This window comes from Uloborus diversus, chromosome 2 (assembly GCF_026930045.1).
Source record: "Uloborus diversus isolate 005 chromosome 2, Udiv.v.3.1, whole genome shotgun sequence".
NCBI classification, from domain to species: Eukaryota; Metazoa; Arthropoda; class Arachnida; order Araneae; family Uloboridae; genus Uloborus; species Uloborus diversus.
The window spans coordinates 108,257,320-108,274,492 of record NC_072732.1 but is presented as its reverse complement, the minus strand read 5'-3'; the positions used below and the strand labels follow the sequence as shown (position 1 = coordinate 108,274,492).

Below are 17,173 nucleotides of genomic sequence, written 5' to 3'. Positions count from 1 at the left end.
ATTTAAGAATAAAGAAAGCAAAATAATAAATAAGTAAATAAATACAATAAAGTACATTTCCAAATGGATGTCAGCATTGAAAATATCCCATGGACAAAACGCATGAATTTATCTTAAAGAATAACATAAATAACCATTGAATAAAATTAATCTTACTCATGAGATTGAAGTGATAAAACGAAATTCTGGGCTTCATGTCCTTTGTTTCAAAGTCTAGGGACGAAAAAAGTTATTTTCGGTCATTTCTAATATTGATCGCACATCGTCTGCGATATGACTTCTTTAGTACTATATCAATAAACAAATGCAGTTATCAGTCATTCATAAGTTATTCCTAAAATAATTCGCAACTCTAACGAACTATAGGGGGCACTGCAGTCACTGTCTAATGGCGGAATTGAAAACTAAAACAAACGCATGTGGTAACGAAGAAAATGCTAAAAGTGTTGTGATTTTTGTTGTTATGTATGATTTTTTCGCTTTATTCATTTGAAAAGATTTTTCAAAGTCTTTTGGTTATTCTGACCCATATAGAAAGAGATTGGAAACCAAAAAGTATTACGAAAGTAAACAATTAATGCAGAACACACAGTAAGTTGTTCTGAAGCAGCCATTTTCACGATGTTGAATTCGGAATTCATAAATTTTTGGTTCGCTTCGAACGGCATTTTCATTTTGTACCGTTTTTTCTATACATAAGTACATATTAAGTTCAGTTTCGTGACATTTCCGGCATTTGTTGACATTTTTGTCACATAGTGCACATACGTGGCAGACTGTCAAGAGTAACGTTTAACACAAGATAATTTATTTCTATGACAATATGATTGGATATCTAAAGAAATCATGCATTTAATTCATTCGTCATGGAAATGATTTACCTGATATGCGAAATCTTGTCAAGATACATTATTCTTTCACACAATTTTAAAACCATAACCTTATAAACAGATTTTTGGCGAACTTTTATTTTTTATTGTTCAAATTCTTAACGTTCTTTCTGGATTTTTCAATCTGTTCTGCGATAAATATTTTCAAGCAAATTTATTTGCATACTTTCTATTTCAGTAGGATACTGTAGTAACAAAGGTTATTTAAATCATTTATGTGGAATTAGGTTAAGGAAAAGTGTCCAGTCAATGTTGTTAAGTTCGTTTTTTTTTTCTTCATCGAATTGAAAAACTGATATTTATTCAAATTCACTCAGAACAAAATAAATAAAATGTGTACTCACAGTTTATATATGGTGGTAGTTTTCTTTTCAGTTGATTGACCATTATTTCTTTTTACTTATCGAATTCTGTAATCTTACTATCATTTTATTCCACTCATGATAAAAATTAAAAATGGTTTAACTAAAAACGCGAAATCTCGCCAAGGCTACTTTGCTCGCACAATTCCAAAACTATAACCCTAAACAAATTTGGCGAAACCTTTCAGCTGAGAATAAAAGGAATAAAGTAAATTCTTTCTCGGTTAAACATTTTTCATTTTGTTCTACGATAATAAATTCAAGAAAATATTTTGCATACTGTCCATTCCAACTAAATGCTGCTGTAAAATATGATTAGTTAAATTAATTTAAGATTAAAAAAAAACTCATATTCTTACAAATTCATACAAAACAATAAAAAATTTTACCTGGTATAACGTTATCCAATTTTGTTAATCCAGAGTTTTCTTGTTTACGCTTCCACCATTTAATACTTTTTTGAAAGAAATAAGGAAAACTAACATTACTAGGGGGCTATCGCCCCCTGCTCGCTATCGCTCGCCAACCCTCGGAACTGCTTACGCAGTTCCCTGTGGATCGCTTCGCGATCCATGCTCGCTTCGCTCGCTCGCTGTATGCCAATACATTAGCCTAGCTAAAATTTTCCGTAAAAATTAAAGTTGGTAATTGCATTTAGGTCACCATCCATTTAACCAATATGAAAATTACGTTCATAATGTTAATTTGTCTGCTTTAGCCAGATTTTCGACAGTTTAACTTTGCTGTATGTAAGATGACTGCCTTGGCAATGTGCACAACTTTACCATTATAGATACAAAAGTGTCTGTCATTGCTTTGGAGAGATTGCACTTCTACCTGTTGGTCCGCGGAAGGTATTTTATTTCCCTTCTACCACCCATTGGAAAACCAATGAAGGCATTCCCCTATCCGCCACCTGGGGACGCGCCCTCTAGGGGTTACAGGCTCCCCCAAGGGATGTATTTACATTATTTACACTCTTATATATTTACATATTTACACTCTTATATATTCTAATCTGAGAAAACTTCCTCATATACACAATTAAAAATGTCCCGTTTGGGAGCCACAACTGACACTGCTTCAAAAGATCTTGTTCTTGATAATGCCACATAGAGCTGGCCATGACTAAAAACAGGCTCAGAGAGCACCAAACATATTTTCTCAAACGTTTGTCCTTCTTGTTGTTATTCTGAATCCTTGCCACGTCACGAACAAAAAATGGTTTAACTAAAAACGCGAAAACTCGCCAAGGCTACTTTGCTTGCACAATACTAAAACTACTATAACCCTAAACAAATTTGGCGAAACCTTTCAGCTGAGAATAAAAGGAATAAAGTAAATTCTTTCTCGGTTATTCATTTTGAACTGAACTGTCGTACTGAAGCAGAGAATAGACGACGCTCAAAGCGCCTACGCGTTCAAAACAACATTGCCGATGAACATGATTGTGGAGCAATGTGTGAAGAATGCGAATTTTGTGGTGCTCTTTATTGGCAGAAAGAGCGTAATACTGCAAATAAATATACTAAATGTTGCCATGACGGAAAGGTGCGGTTACCGGCATTGTGTGACGCACCTGATCTGTTGAAGGAACTGCTGACTGAAAATTCCCCAGCCGCTAAAAATTATCGGCAGCGAATCAGAGAATACAACTCTGGAAATGGCTCGTCTTAAATTGGATTCAAGAACGGTTTCCTGCCTTCTTTGAGCTTTTCTTTGCTGATTAAGGTTGAAATGGGCCACAGCCCGACTCAAACTCATCTCAAAAAAAAAAAAAGTTCGTTGAGTATTCTGTGATTCAAGATTTCAAAACAACGTAGAAGTTTGTTTACATGATTTATCGGCGAAGTGTTGCCAACAGAGGTTTAGAAATTCACCCCTTCATTTGCCGGCACGTAAGAGAATTATATGTATAGATTTTGAGAAGCTCGAGAATACTAGGCCGAGACTTGGCTGCCGGCTGGCTGGCAGCCGAGTCTCCACAGCTAGGATGCCGGCTGGTTCACGTGACCCGTTTGACGAGTTTTTCACGTCACTGTACGGCAGCGGAAACCGAACAGATGTTTGTTTACAGATTGGAAGTCGTATTGTAGCTACGTATCAATTCGTATATATACTTCAATGTTACTTATTTAATAAAAATATCGACGAGTTCATGATAGTTTGAACCGATACCGATACAGGTTTGTACTCTGTGATTACCTACTGCTACCATTAAATTTGTTCTTTTGTTTGTGAACGAACGAGTCTATAAACTTGAAACTTCTCTTGAAGCCTATTTTTTTTCAATCCCTTTTATTAGTGCTGTCATGACACTAAAATGAAGCTTTCCGTTTGTTTGCTTGAATTGCTCACAGCAGGCTTCGTAATTGTCCTGATTATCCTGATAAAAAATATTTTGTCATGAGTATTAACTTTTTGTCCTGATGATCCCAACAGGTTTTCAGTTTGTTCCTTGGGAAAAGTACCTAATTTATTCAAGGTCCTTAATCTGAACTTCAAAAGGTTAAAATTAGCAGTTCCCTAGTTAACCAGCAGTAATTAGTAGACTCCGGCAGTAATTGGTAATCCACTGCTTTGCTGATTTACCTACCCGCCATTGGAAACTGATTAATCAGTACAAACATTTTCATGTTAAAAGCAGTGGTGTTCTCCATATACGTTATATACTCTCAAACATTTTTTAGACATATAACGTTTACCCTCAATCTTCAAAAATTTTCATACTGTGGTATATTATGTATATGATCGCATACACATTGTGCGTAATGGATTACTGGGAGTATATAAACATCTAAAGAAAAAACATGACTGGTTAAAGGTATTATCGCATAGAGGATGTATCAATGCTTATTGAATTTTAGCCGATTAATCGATAGATTCTGTTTTGTATTGTTTTGCTAAACACTAGAAATTATGCTGAATGAATTATTTACACCTAACCAATAGTTTTGAACTCCAGTTGGTATATTGCATCTAGCTGTTATCTCACCATTTGATTCATAACTTTCAAGTATGGTAATGTTATTAACAATATATTGATACTCAGGGGCTGATACAGAAAACTATTTGGGGGGGGAGGGTTAGCTGAAGAATGACGACCCCCGTGAACGAACCTACGGTTTTAGGTACGAAACATTTCAAAACCTGCTTGCGGGTAAATAAAAAGCATCAAATCAGCCTGGAATAAGACACCTAACTGGGGATAAACATTGCAAATTGATTTCATGAGGAATGGGATGAAGTAGTTCAAATGTTTACTTTTAAAAATAATAAATGAAGTGTTAAGATACTGTAATCATCTACATTTTACACATAAAGTTCTCGATTGTTTAGGGGGGTATGACCCTCCAGCTGCCCCTTGTATCTGCCACTGTTGATACTTTGTTTGAGAAAAAAATAGAAGGGGACAGAGGAATCACTGAGTAAAACTCGAAATGGAACAGATATTTTAAAGCTAACAAGGGCATGAATTTGAAAAAAAAATGGACTTTTAGAAACTTGTAACAGTGTCGAGTTGTGAGCCCTACAATTTGCATTGGTCTTTTTATGACAAATTTCCAGTGCAAAAAATAATAATAATAATAAATGAAAAACATGTGTACTAAACTTGTTTGCAATATCTGATGATATACATTTCATTTTGCTACTGAGTGCAATAGTATATATGTGCACTACTTTTTAAAAAATGTTAAGTGTTCTGATATTTTTGTAATTTTGTGTCCTGATTTTTTTTTTTTTTTTTTAAGCCACTACAAAGTCTCTAGAGATATTTCAAGATTTCTCTCCTCAGTCATGGATTAAAGAACAGAAATTCACTACATAATTGCCACAATAGTCGGAGCTTTCCCGAGTCTTGCTGTGCTATACTCTCCTGTTTGAACAGATATTTGACCATAAGTAAGCCTTACACTACCTATTTAGTGCCGATTTTTATGATATGGTTCTATAATAACCAAGGACGGATGCAAGGGAGTAACAATCGGCTCCTCCTTGAGCCGAGATGCAGGAACTGTCCCTCAACCTATTTTTGTTTCTCTAGTTCCAAAAATGTAATTTTAGATGATCTATAATGTTGTGAAAAAGTGGGCTCTCTATGGGAATTTTTTCAGAATTGTTGTCTTGAAAATGCAATCGTAGCATGTTGCTTAACACTTTAGTAATATTAATCGGAACACAGGTAGTTTTTCAAAGTTCCAAAAACTCTATTGTAGATGACATTATGTGGGATTCGGGAGATCCCCCCTAGAAAGTATAAATTGAAATTCAAAAAAGCAATTTTAGGACACCTTTGATGACGTTTAGTTAAAGGAAAGGGTTCAGGACGTCCCAATCCACGCCCAACAAATAGAAATAAAGCAAAAGAAACTTAATTTGTGAATCATCGGTGATGTTAAAGGGAGGAGGTTTTGGAATTTATTGAAAGGTAATCATCTGGATCCATCCATGGCAATAACCTACAGTTACCATTGACTGATAACCCATGATCTTACTATCATGTTTACTGACTTAATCTTAATTTTTTTATGATACTAACCATTTGACAAACTATTTCAGTTAGCACATCTGGAAAATGTATGTGTATAAAGAAGTGGTCATTTGTTGGTGCTAGGGGGTGGTGTTATTCAGAGGGGTTATGAAAAACCAGGCTTATTTTAAAAGAGGGTCACAAAAAAACCCTCATAAAGAAGGAGCATGAGAAGTTATCCAATTCATTACAGAAAAGGAATTAAAGCAATTATACATGTTATGCTGAATGTTTTTCGAATGAATTAGCAATAATTTTAGCATAAAGCCAAGATCTCTTCCAGCCTTCAAGTTTTTTAAGCGGCCTTGCCAGTCAATTACAATTTCTGCGGAAATTTTTTTAATCCTCATTGTATGCATTCAAAATCTTGCAGGTGACTAAACCAGCAATACCGGATTAGTAGCTGATAGGCTGCTTGCGGCCCATCAAGCTCTTTTGTTAAGCTAACTATAAAGACTAGTGATGGGCATAATCAAGATCTCGGGAATCAAGTACTTCTGATAATCGAGACTTTTTGAAATCGGGAACTCGAGTGATTGACTGCTGGGGTATTTTGAATTCATATCTCACAATGTTTCAAATTGAGATCTTGAAATGTTTCAACTGCGTTTTTGAGTAATTAAAACTCAAGTTTTTCAAAATTGAGTTGACTTCTATAGGGGTGCCCACTAAAAAGAGGGGGAGGGTCTATAGCACAAACAGCACCACTGAAATTTAAAGGGGCTTTTTATTGTGAGGGTTGTTTTGTCTTATTTTTCGGTGCGAGATCAGTCTCTTTCTAAATGAATAATCTGTAACATTTGAGAGGGTGTGCACCTTTGTAACTTGGGGGAGAGAGATGAATTGAATTCTTAAGTTGTTTCTGCAGTAGGGAGGGATGCCATCAACCTGTCATATAGGGACTGTGGTGGCCTGATTGGTGAAGCTTCTGACTTGTGACCAGAGCCCCTCCCCCCCCCCCCTCCTCATTCTTGAAACCAAAACTGGAAATCCACTGAGCGGTAAAGTCTGGAAACTTGCTACTTTGACGGAGTTTACTTTAGATGCGGAATTTAGTAATTATTCAGTTACAAGTTTTGCAAATTCAGCCTGCTGGTGTATATTAGTAATTTCGGTTTAAACACTGGCATTTTTAGTACCAAAGCTGACAACCATGGCTTAATTGTTTTCTTAACAGATCTTTATGATATGAAAGGGATAAGAGATTTAATCTCAATGGGTCCTTGCTCCAAATTAGTAAGCATTTCAGAAGTAAGGAATTAAGAAGTATTAGTTCTACAATTACATTCGTTCAAATTATTTCGATGAATATCAATGTGTGGTTATTATTTCTAATACTCACTATGCTAAATTTGTATGCTGTATCAAAGGTCAAATATGTATTTCGTTGAGTTATTTATAGTGCAAGGATAAAGGTTATGAAGATTTCAAGAATAGAATTATTTAGTAAGCACTAGAAAAATAAATTTTTGAAGTGTAATCAATGCTGTAGTTGAGAGAAACATGTTTGAGGGGGGACCACCTTTTTATATGTACTCTGCACTAATTTAAAGCCAAAGAAAAAAAATTTCTCTGAAATATTACCACACAGTAGCTTGTACAATTTATTTGTATATTTATGATGCAATGGGACTTGATGGCTTTTGGAAATAACTTTTATGTCAGTTTCAGTTTTTTTTTGGGGGGGGGGAGGTGTATTGATGTAAGCAATTAAGGTTAGTAAAACCGACCCCCCCCCACCCCTCCGAATCCTTCAATTCATTTTAATTTTTTACTGGAATTGTTTGCTATATATGTTGTTATGCCCTTTTCTTTAATTTCCATTTTTTACTCAGTAAAATTTTAATACTGGTCGAAATTTTAGATTTTATTAGTCACTGTTATTCTAATTGGAGCTCATTCAATTGCAAATGATTGACCAAGTACTATACCCATTGTAGAGACTGCAAGTTTTTTTTTCCTTGACTTGTCTCATTTGCAAAAAGAAGTTATTCTAAGCCATTTCATGAAAGTAAAAAGAATCATGTAACGTTACCACAACATAAAAATAAAGCTTATTTTCATCTAGTATTTATGCTGTGCATATATTGTGTTGTTAGCACTATAACTAAACAAACTAGTCAAATCTTATTCAGAAATAAAACACTCCTGATTGTAGTGTCTGGTTCTTACTATATCACATGCGATACATCCCCTCTAAGCCCACCCTCAAATAGAAAAAAAAACATTACTCTTTTCTACTTTGTACTAATCAAAACAATTATTCAAGTTCATTGTACAAAATATTAAGCTTTCATTCTTTGCTTGGGTCTGAAAGGGATAATTTGTAAACAATGTTACCAGGAGACACTTTAAGAAGAAATTCTGTCAGTGTAAGTGTATGCCGGATTTATTTCCTTACTAACATATTTATATCTATAATTGTATTTAAATTAAATATTCACTCTTTACTTTAATTGTAGAAAAATAAAACTGCTTCTTGTAATTTCCTGCAACAGTCAGATATCTCTACTAAAGGAATCTACTGCTGTGAATACTTGTAAAGAGGTCTCACACTCAAGAAAGGTGTAAGTGTAGTTTTTATTGCCTTAACATTGAAAACAGCTTTTTTTTTTCTAATTCAATTCTGGTCCAATTGACCTTTTTGCTAAGTGTTGACTTTTGAGCTGAAAGTTAAAATCTACTACTTACTTTAATAACATTGTCACAGGGTTGGCGAGGTTTTTGACACTATGGTAAATACCATGGTTTTTACCATTCTGTCCAAAACTGCATTTTTAATGAAACTATTTTGTGAGAAAGTATCAAAAACAGAGCAAAATGTGTCAAAATTATGTTTTAAATTGAATATTTATTCAATGTGGACTGGACATTCAAGTATAAATAATATATATATAACTTATTTGTACAGCTTAATCTATTCTAGGAACATAGAAGTTTAATTCTTTATTAAGAATTTTAATTTGTTCGTCCGCATGTTTTTTTTTCATAATAGTTCGACATTTATGCATGCATGCAAATGTAAGTGTTCAAAATATAGTGCAATAACTGACTTAAATACAATAAATGACGATTTTTTTGAAATTGCAAAATGTATTAAAAATATGAATTTCAAAAAGAAATTTTCACAAGTTAAAAAATATAAGTGCATATTAGGGTGGCCCTTATTTTTCAACTTTGTGAAAATGTAGCTCCCACCCCCCTATTTTGTTTCAATGGACAAAAAAATAATGTGTGCAAATTATTAGCTCAATCGGAAAAGTTTAAAGGGTGCCTCAAATAGCATGAAATTGTCGAAATTTCACCGAAAAAACATTTTATTCATATGTTTTCAAGTTTAAAAGCAAATTTCTAGCAGATCTGGATTTTTTATGGCCTTATTTCCTGTCACAAGTGTTATTTTATTCAAACTGCTTTTTCTTGAGATTTTGTTCAGCTTTCCTGCTTTTCATCTGATTATTTTCTGATTCTGACTCTTTCGAAGCTTTTTCCCCAAGACAACGCTAGTGACTCATGACGTTTTTGCAATCATTTCTACAACAATCTAACCAAAAGCTTCTCTGTGAATATTTAGCCGAGTTATTTTTGTAAGAACACATAAATTTATGAGTGTATTTAAAATTAAGTAGAAATTTAATTTAGTTTCAGTTTTATTAACTTCGTTAGCATGCAGTGTTTTCTATAACATGGCATTTACTTTTGTTGAGTGAATGTAAGAAAACACTTATGATTAATGTATAATTGATATTACAAAATAAATCTATATATTTTTTTTTCATGTGGTTAGATAAACTAAATTTGTAACTCTATTTTTATGAAATGTGTATCCTTTATTTAGTTTCTAACTAAGTATAACATTATCTTTTAACTTTAATTTTCACTTCGTGCGGAAACTCTGTTTTTACAAAATGTGCATTGTTGACTTATTTTCTAACCAAGTACAGCATTGTCTTTTATCACTAATTTTCACGCTGCTGGTAACTTTGGCCTGATTATTGTGACGATCAAACTAGGCTTGTAACATAGCACCAACATCTACAGGGTTCGTACTCGATTTCAAAAATAAAATGAAAGCATCTTGCAGGAGTAAAATGAGATTTTGAAGGAGTATTATAGTGCAGTGCATAAATATCACTTTTTTTCAACATATTTGACCCCCTTCCTTCTTTGTCAAAGTGTCACACTACACCTTACTCCTGGCCTAGTCACATGTCATATTTTTTGTAAACATATTGTGTTAATAACTGTCGTGTCACTTTTTCTCACCCTCTCTCTCCCCTTGTCACAATTTCATGAACCTGTCTCCCCTTCAATGACATCACTTGTGAAGGATCCCATTTATCATGTCAAAACTGCTATTTACTAAACAATTTTTTTTTAACACAATCACCAAAAAAACTTTCATGTATTTTTAAACATTTATACAGTAATTAGACAAACTGACTTTTACTGCTGAGAGTGTGGTAGGGAAAAAAGCAATAATCATAAAACTTTAAAATATAAGCGTATGAGAACTATAGTTTCATATAAGTCATCTTAGTCATCTAATGTAATATTTTCATTTTCAAATTTTATGACTTCTATAAGCAATTTGTAAATCACATCTTTATGAAAAATAAATAAATATGCGAAAATACTACATTAAAATTTCAAAATAAAAAGCTGTAATTTAATAGTAAAATACACTAAAACATTGATTTACTTTGTAAATCTTACTTGATCGACCTACTAAATTTGAAAAAAAAAAAAGTGTGAGCTGTTGACATTTGTTTCCTTTCAGTCTTCCTCAAACTGTTCGATTTCAGGAATACTTATATGTCTTTCTTAGTTTCAATGCCCTTTTTATGCTCAGTGATGTCTTTTTACAGGCAAATGTTTTTCTCCTACAAACAATTATTTCTTCCAGATAATATTACTTTTCAAATGACAACCTAAGAATTTCTCTTAACCTTCAAATTTTATGAACTCTGTTAATCAATCTGTAAATTACATCTATATAAAAATTAAATAGCAAAATATACAAAACTGCTACGTTACATTTATTTATTAAAAAAAAGAAAGTGTTTAATTTAACAATAAAATATGCCAAATCTCAACGTGTTTATTTTTCTTTCCCAGCTGCGATCAACTCAGTTGAGACAGAATCCCCCCCCCCCCTCTTTGCCCTTGTGGCGAAGCTAATAGTTCTTGATCAAAGTATTTTAAAAGACTGTCATAGAGGATGGTTATGGAGGAGTGATGAAGGAGTTTGAAGGGCCCTTCAAAACAATTTCCTAAATGAAGAAGTTTTGAAGGAGCGTACGAACCCTGGTCTACCAGTAGCTGTTCACGCAAGTTAAGAAGAGATTTTTATGTAGATCTTCTCGATTACCTCTCAAATTAAATTATTGTAGTAAAAATGCCATCAAATAGGCAAATTTTAAGCATTTTTTTTATTTTTTACAATGACAAAAAAGCAAGAAGTACAGCATTATTGCTTCAAGAATTTCTGTTTCCTGGCAAAAACTCACCAATTCCTACTAGAGGGATGGACACTGAATTGATAAGTTAGCCTAACTCTATAATGCATGAAATAATTACAGATTTTTTTTTTTTTTTTTTTCAATAATTTCAGGTTAAAAAAAGGAGGAGAAAAGATCTTTTTTAGGGGAGAGATTTGAAAATACGGATTATTTCTCTGACAGTGCATGTACATATGCTTTGAAAGACATCAAAAATGAAAATAATAGGAAATTCTGAATTCTTCAGTGCAAAAAAGGACCCCCGGGCTCCAAAAGCGCAAAGCACTTATGAAGAAATGGAATAACAATGGCTCATCAAAAGCTTATTATAGATGCATAAATATAAATATTAATTAAAACTAATTTATATTTATGCATCACGAATATTGCAGTAAATACGAATTGATTAGATTACACTTTAGTTCTAGCATACTTTTGGGCAGTTAAAGACACTTTCGGACAGTTTTAAACAGTTTTGGACAGTAAAAACCACTTGTCCTGTCCTAAACCAGTTTTGGACAGTCCAAAACCCAACCCTGATTGCAACACATACATACAGTCGGATCCCTCAACAACGCCATCCGACTTTCGCAAAATGACTATAAGGCGAGTTTTTTCCAAAGTAATGAATTTTTTTATTGCTGACGCAAAATGCTTGCCTGCAACATGAAATTTTTTGGAAAGGAGCTGCGTAGGCTTCGTTGACACTAAATATTGGTTTTGTGAATGGACTTTCATCCCTTTAACATCACTGAAATCAGAAGTTCACACACTGTATTAGTCTAAACCTAAGCAATGCTTTGTTTTAGTTTATACAAATAACCTGGGCCGGATTTAGACTTAGCGGGGCCCTAAGCTGTTTCAGGTATGGGGCCACCTGATGTAGTTTGGACAATGTTTCTCTCAGTGGTGTAAGATGCATTTTTTTAATTTTTTTCTCCTTTACTATGTTTGTCTCTTTCATCTGCTACATACAGCAATACTTTTGCTTTTTTGATTGCTTTTTCCCTGGTGTCCTTTTGGGATTGGCCTTAAGAGGGGGAATGATTTCAAGAGCTGGAGACCCAGGACTCCTCTTTAAGTTGAGTATAGAATATCCCCAATTGTAGGGGGTGCGGGTGTTTCTCCCCTGGAGGAAAGTTTGAAAAATAGATATTAAGTTCTGCATTTTGAAGCCTTATAAGATGTAGTTGGAACTACAAAAATAACAGGACAGAAATAGGCAAACAAAACTTTTTTAAAGTTATATACTTTAATTAAGATAATACGCAAATTAAGATAATGTACAGTAGAAATTGTTTTTGATTTGACGAATCAATGACAGAAGTTGACAGAGAAAAAGAGTGTGGGAAGAGAAAAGACAATACATTGGCTTTCGATACAGTTAGTTTTTAATTATCATTCCAACCCACCAACAAATACAACGAGTTAAATATAAAATGATCAATTGTAAAAAATGCTTTAAAACATATGGTGTACAGACTTAGAAAATAGGTAACAAGACAGTAACATACTGCCTATTTGAACAATTCCTAATGTATGCACTTGTTAAGAAATAAAATTGGAGCCCAACTTTGCTTCGGATTTTCAAAGACTTACTAATTATTTTCAAACGTTGATAAGATAGAATGGCTCCCAAACGCGCTTTTTCATCTAAAGTTGGCGAAAATGGAAAGAAAATGAGAAAGCTTCTGACCATTAAAGAAAATGTCAAGATTCTCAATATGCTTGAACAATTAATAAGTGGATTCAAAGTAGTACAGCAATCAGGTATGAGTGTATCTTTGATACGTGTAATTAAAATTCAAGAAAAGGAAATCCGTAAAAGTTCAGAACTTAGTTTTGATACTGAAACTCGCAGAGTAATGTCTGAGCAAAATACAATCATAAGAATAGAAACTGCTCTTTCATTGTGACTTAAAGAGGCCAGAAAGAGGGGTGCTCCTACACTTTCATAAACCATCATCTTCATCCTTTTCAAAATTATAATTACGTTTACGATATCTACTGTTCAGTGCTAATATAATGCAGCATGGTAAGACAAAACAACATTAGAAGAAGCACCAGTTTGCAAATTACAGCAGACACGTGTTTCGGCGTTACAGGGAATGCCTTTTTCAATGCAAAAAATAATGAGTTTATGGATGAAAAGACATCCGACAAAAGATGGTTTACAAAGATGCAGTATGGTTTGTACGGTACTTAATGTAAGTACCGTACTGTTTTAATTCATGTCTCTCATTGTTCATTGATTTTGTGCTTTGTAGTAGTAATTTATGTTAAATTGTAATGCTTTAATGCTTAGTTATTTAACGCTAAAATGCGGAAAAAAATCATTTCTTTATAACAGATACGGTAATATATAGTTAAGAAATGTTTTTAGACAATTTAAGGGGCGTTAACACTTGTCTGAAGTAATTAGGTATGCTTACAAAAAATTTCTAAACATGCGTTGTTCCACAACGCGAAATTTCGACTTGTGCGAGGGGTCTTGGAACGCATCCCTCGCATAAATCGGGATCCGACTGTATTTTTATTATAACTTGATGCCTTTTTAAAAAGAATTTATTTTCCTTTTAATTAGTTTATAGTTCTGCAAGAGATTTTGAATATTTTGGCCAAGCTTAAAAAGACGGCAAAAAGCTGAAAAGAGAAGCAAAGTTGCTACAGGAAAAGGTGGAGATGAATGTGATGTCCAAGAAGGCTCTCAAGTTGCAGCTGCAATTGGCGATATTAATGCTGCAGAACATGAATTTGTTTTGTGTCTGTCAAGCATTAATGGTTTGATGCAGTTAAAAGTTATGCATTCGTAAGTATAGCAAAATTCCTGAAATTGGTACCTTATAATTTTGTAACTTACCTTTTCTGAAAGTTGTGTAATAGTAAATATCTAAAAATTCCACTAACTTTTTAATGACGAGAGTTTATTCTAGGAATGCACCAATTCGTTGGTAATTAGTCATACTGCCGATTTTAATGGGCAGGAAAATTATTTTTTGAATAAAATTATATATTAAGTATGCCTAGAACAAGAAACTATGGGTGAATTTATTATACATAAGTAAATATTTTTTTTTATTGTTTAAGAACCATAGTAGGTGGTTATATGCAGCCTGACTCAGTTCCCCTCGCTTCCTCTCAAACTTTTGACAGAATACTCCTATTCAAGCAAAAAAAAAATGTTTTCCAGTTATTGTACTCTTATTTTATACACATAACTACAACATTTTACAATTTGCTTTCAAAATTACACCCTTTAATTGAGCAAAAATGTTATTGTGTCATATGTTTTTGTTTTTAATGCAGGTATTTTTTTTTTCAACTGAGAGAGCAGTAAAAGCCATTATGATTATAATTAATCAGCTAATGGTTAATTGGCCAATTTGCTTATCAGTGCATCCCTAGTTTATACACTAATGAACTATTTGATGGCCAAAATAGCAATATAACTTGCTTGAGCATGTTTTCAAAGTCACAAGGAATCTCTTTTTCAATAGAAACACATGTGAGCTTATGAATGAAGAGAAATTCTGCAAAAATAGATTATGCATATTTACGAAAGTCTCTGAACTGAAAGTTCTAGTGAAACATATCTTCATTAATTGTGACCCACCATGTTATCCTAATTGAAATTTAATAATATATGCCTATTTACTGATTGAGGAAATTAGGATCATTCAAAAAAAGATTTAGAACTTTTTTTGAAAAATGTGAAAGCCCATACAAATTTTTGAAAAAGAAAAAAGTATGTATTATGATGTAGATTTATTGCATACCAAAATATATATAATGACCTGTTGACAAAATGTATAATATACTCTTACTCACCAATAAAAGGTTTCTAAAAAACTTTGACTTTTGTCGGAGTCATATTTTTTATTTAAGTTTTAAAAGGGGCTCTCATTGGCTGTAAGTCTTTAAAAGAACTTCAGTTGCAAAAGTTTTCAAAATCTATTCAGGCAGTCAGGGCCGGATTTGGAAATGTGGAGGCCCTGGGGTAATGAAGGAGTGGAAGCCCCTAATCAGGGTTCCAAAAGATCATCATATTTTCGATAATATTAGATACTTTGATATATATATCCGAATATTTTGATATATATGTATATATCCGATATTTTCAACCCTTGCAAGTTAGGATATTTTGTAAAAATTTTATTGTGGGGGCCCCTTTGTTGTGGAGGTCCCGGAGCAGTAGCCCCGCCTGCCCTCCCTTAAATCTGGCCCTGTAGGCAGTATCCTTTACCTAGGAAAATAGTCCGTCTACTAGACCATCACTCACATAACTGGTTCCTTCATTTAACCAGTTACTATTTTCCTTGTTTGGCAACTGTTTTGCAGACTTTTTTATTTAAAATTCTACTTAAACCACTATTTTTAGACCATAACTTAGTGGCAGCCCTGTTTTGTTTATCTCGGCAGCATCAAAAACTTGGCAATCTGATATTTATCAATGGGAACAATGATATGATGAAAAAGGATGGCTTATAAAAATTGTTTTTGGTTGAGACATTTTTTTTTTTCCAATTCTGGTTCATATTTGATCTACCATCGTAAAAATGTTATTGAAGAAGGGCTTGATTTGGAAAACGTTCAGTTAGGCCTTAATCATCGATGAAACAATTTTATGATCTTAAATCATCTCTTGAGAATTTCTCAGCCAGGGATTTTACCTGGGTGGGAAGGCCGAAGGACCTAAGTTTTGTCATGTTTTTGACTACTATATTAGAATTGGTAATATATGTTATAACGAAAGGCTCTGGGGACTCAAAACTCTCTTTGCTGCCCCACTACTTAAGTCATATTAATAAATTTTGTTATACATAATTTGTATCTTTTGCTATGTGTAATATATAGTTCTTACTATGCATTTATTTAGCCTATTTCACTGTGTAAATTAATGTGTAATTATATCTTAAGTGACTAATTGTTTTTTTTCTTTAGCTAGTGTAAAAATTAAGTACTAACAAGCAGAGACTAATTCCATTAGCCATCAAGTCAGTAATGTGCTAGCTGGTGCTGCTGATTGGAACTTGCATCGTTCTAGAAAAATCGAAAAAGGATACTAGACTTGCAAATCCGAATAAGAAGAAGAAAATGTATAGATGCAAAAAAAAATGTATAAAACTTTTTTATTCATAATAAATTGGTAAATATATAAATTGCTCCAAAATATTCTTTTTGAAGAAAAGAAAACAAAGAAACAAACTTCCTAAAATAATTGGCTGCTTACCGTTGGAAGCTCCCTATTAGCCATTAGAAAAGATTTTATAATCTTGTAGCGCATGAATGCAACATGTTTCCTATTTTTTGTTTTAATGGCTTTACTTTTATCATTTAAAAAAAACATTCTTACAGAATTAAAATATCAATGAGTAGAATAGGATGTTCGCATCTGATACTTAATCTTAATACATTCAGGGCCTGGGTTAAGCGTAAGCATGAGAAGCACAGGCTTTAAGGACCCCAAAAATTACAAAAATATATATAAAAATTTCATAATGGGTGTTTAAATTTGTATTGCACTATAAAATTTTTCTAAACATTTTTATTCAAGTATAAGTTTATTGCTAGCTCTGTTTTAACAAGATTTACGAGTTCAGTGGAAACCTAACTCTCTCCCCATGGATTGATTAAACTATTTGGAGTGATGTCTACTCACTATCTGGAGTGATGTATGAGATCACTCAAATGTAACTGTGTTGGTACGGATCGAACTATTGCTGCTTAAGGCATTTATTTTGTTTCTGTTGATTTACAATGTTTCAAAATGTTTGAATCTTTTGTATTTTTTTTTTTTTAAATGTAAGTTTCAAGTTACAAATACAGAGCTGTTGATATTTATCCGGATTATACAGGCTGATAAATTGACTAGCACCTAATTTGCTGGGC

At 33.2% G+C, this 17,173-nt stretch overlaps 1 long non-coding RNA gene across 1 annotated transcript; it reads left to right on the top strand.

Annotated features, from left to right (window-relative positions):
- The first annotated feature begins 4,804 nt into the window (after nt 1-4,804).
- Nucleotides 4,805-14,065, top strand: LOC129217224 (uncharacterized). Its single transcript, XR_008580200.1, has 3 exons — nt 4,805-5,155; nt 8,246-8,350; nt 13,869-14,065. It is a non-coding gene; the product is annotated as an uncharacterized LOC129217224 (long non-coding RNA).
- The last annotated feature ends 3,108 nt before the right edge of the window (nt 14,066-17,173 follow it).